The 1,978-nt window shown below is 41.9% G+C and overlaps 1 non-coding gene across 1 annotated transcript; it reads left to right on the plus strand.

Annotated features, from left to right (window-relative positions):
• Window positions 1-1,329: 1,329 nt before the first annotated feature.
• On the plus strand, window positions 1,330-1,437 carry LOC130977805 (small nucleolar RNA R71). The gene has a single exon (XR_009085480.1). It is a non-coding gene; the product is annotated as a small nucleolar RNA R71 (small nucleolar RNA).
• Window positions 1,438-1,978: the final 541 nt, after the last annotated feature.

Consider the following 1,978-nt stretch of genomic DNA (forward strand, 5'->3'; position numbering starts at 1 on the left):
CTTTACCAGAACATCCTCTACAAGTCTATAAGCTTGTTTTCTTGAATTGTCAGCCATCTCTAGTGAGATTCTTGCAGCTTGCACCTCAAAGATCCCTAGCTTTTCCATTACAGAGAGAGGAATGAGGTTTACGCTTGACCCTAGGTCACACAGAGCCTTCTCAAAGGTCATGGTGCCTATGGTACAAGGTATTGAGAACTTCCTAGGGTCCTATCTCTTTTGAGGTAATCTCTGCCTAGTCAAGTCATCCAGTTCTTTGGTGAGCAAAGGGGGTTCATCCTCCCAAGTCTCATTACCAAATAACTTGTCATTTAGCTTCATGATTGCTCCAAGGTAGTTAGAAACTTGCTCTTTAGTGACATCTTCGTCCTCTTCAGAGGAAGAATACTCATCAGAGCTCATGAATGGCAGAAGTAAATCCAATGGAATCTCTATGGTCTCATTATGAGCCTCAGATTCCCATGGTTCCTCATTAGGGAACTCATTGGAGGCCAGTGGACGTCCATTGAGGTCTTCCTTAGTGGCGATCACTGCCTCTTCCTCCTCTCCAAGTTCGGCCATGTGGGTCATGTTAATGGCCTTGCATTCTCCTTTTGGATTCTCTTCTGTATTGCTTGGAAGAGTACTAGGAGGGAGTTCAGTAATTTTCTTGCTCAGCTGTCCCACTTGTGCCTCCAAGTTTCTAATGGAGGACCTTGTTTCAGTCATGAAACTTTGAGTGGTTTTGATTATATCAGAGACCATGGTTGCTAAGTCAGAGTGGCTCTGCTTAGAATTCTCTGTCTGTTGCTGAGAAGATGATGGAAAAGGCTTGCCATTGCCAATCCTGTTTCTTCCACCATTATTGTTGTTGAAACCTTGTTGAGGTCTCTGTTGATCCTTCCATGAGAGATTTGGATGATTTCTCCATGAAGGATTATAGGTGTTTCTATAGGGTTCTCCCATGTAATTCACCTCTTCCATTGAAGGATTCTCAGGATCATAAGCTTCTTCTTCAGAAGAAGCGTCCTTAGTACTGCCTGGTGCAGCTTGCATTCCAGATAGACTTTGAGAAATCATATTGACTTGCTGAGTCAATATTTTGTTCTGGGCCAATATGGCATTCAGAGTGTCAATCTCAAGAACTCCTTTCTTCTGATTCGTCCCATTATTCATAGGATTCCTTTCAGAAGTGTACATGAATTGGTTATTTGCAACCATTTCAATGAGCTCTTGAGCTTCTGCAAGCGTCTTCTTTAGATGAAGAGATCCTTCAGCAGAGCTGTCCAATGACATCTTGGACAGTTCAGACAGACCATCATAGAAGATACTTATGATGCTCCATTCAGAAAGCATGTCAGAAGGACACTTTCTGATCAATTGTTTGTATCTTTCCCAAGCTTCATAGAGGGATTCACCTTCCTTCTGTCTGAAGGTTTGGACTTCCACTCTAAGCTTACTCAATTTTTGAGGTGGAAAGAACTTTGCCAAGAAGGCATTGACTAGCTTTTCCCAAGAGTTCAGGCTTTCTTTAGGTTGTGAGTCCAACCATATCCTAGCTCTGTCTCTTACAGCAAAAGGGAATAGCATAAGTCTGTAGACCTCAGGATCAACCCTATTAGTCTTGACAGTGTCACAGATTTGCAAGAATTCAGCTAAAAACTGATAAGGATCTTCCAATGGAAGTCTATGGAACTTGCAATTCTGTTGCATTAGAGAAACTAATTGAGGCTTAAGCTCAAAGTTGTTTGCTCCAATGACAGGGATAGAGATGCTTCTCCCATAGAAGTCGGGAGTAGGTGCAGTAAAGTCACCCAGCACCTTCCTTGCATTGTTGGCATTGTTGTTGTTTTCGGCTGCCATGTCTTCTTCTTGTTTGAAGATTTCTGTTAGGTCCTCTTCAGAGAGTAGTTGATGAGCGGATAATTTATATGCTTTTTGGCATTGTTTTTAGGTAGTTTTTAGTAAGTTCAAGCTACTTTTAGGGATATTTTCATTA

This window comes from Arachis stenosperma, chromosome 4 (assembly GCF_014773155.1).
Source record: "Arachis stenosperma cultivar V10309 chromosome 4, arast.V10309.gnm1.PFL2, whole genome shotgun sequence".
Classification (NCBI taxonomy): Eukaryota; Viridiplantae; Streptophyta; class Magnoliopsida; order Fabales; family Fabaceae; genus Arachis; species Arachis stenosperma.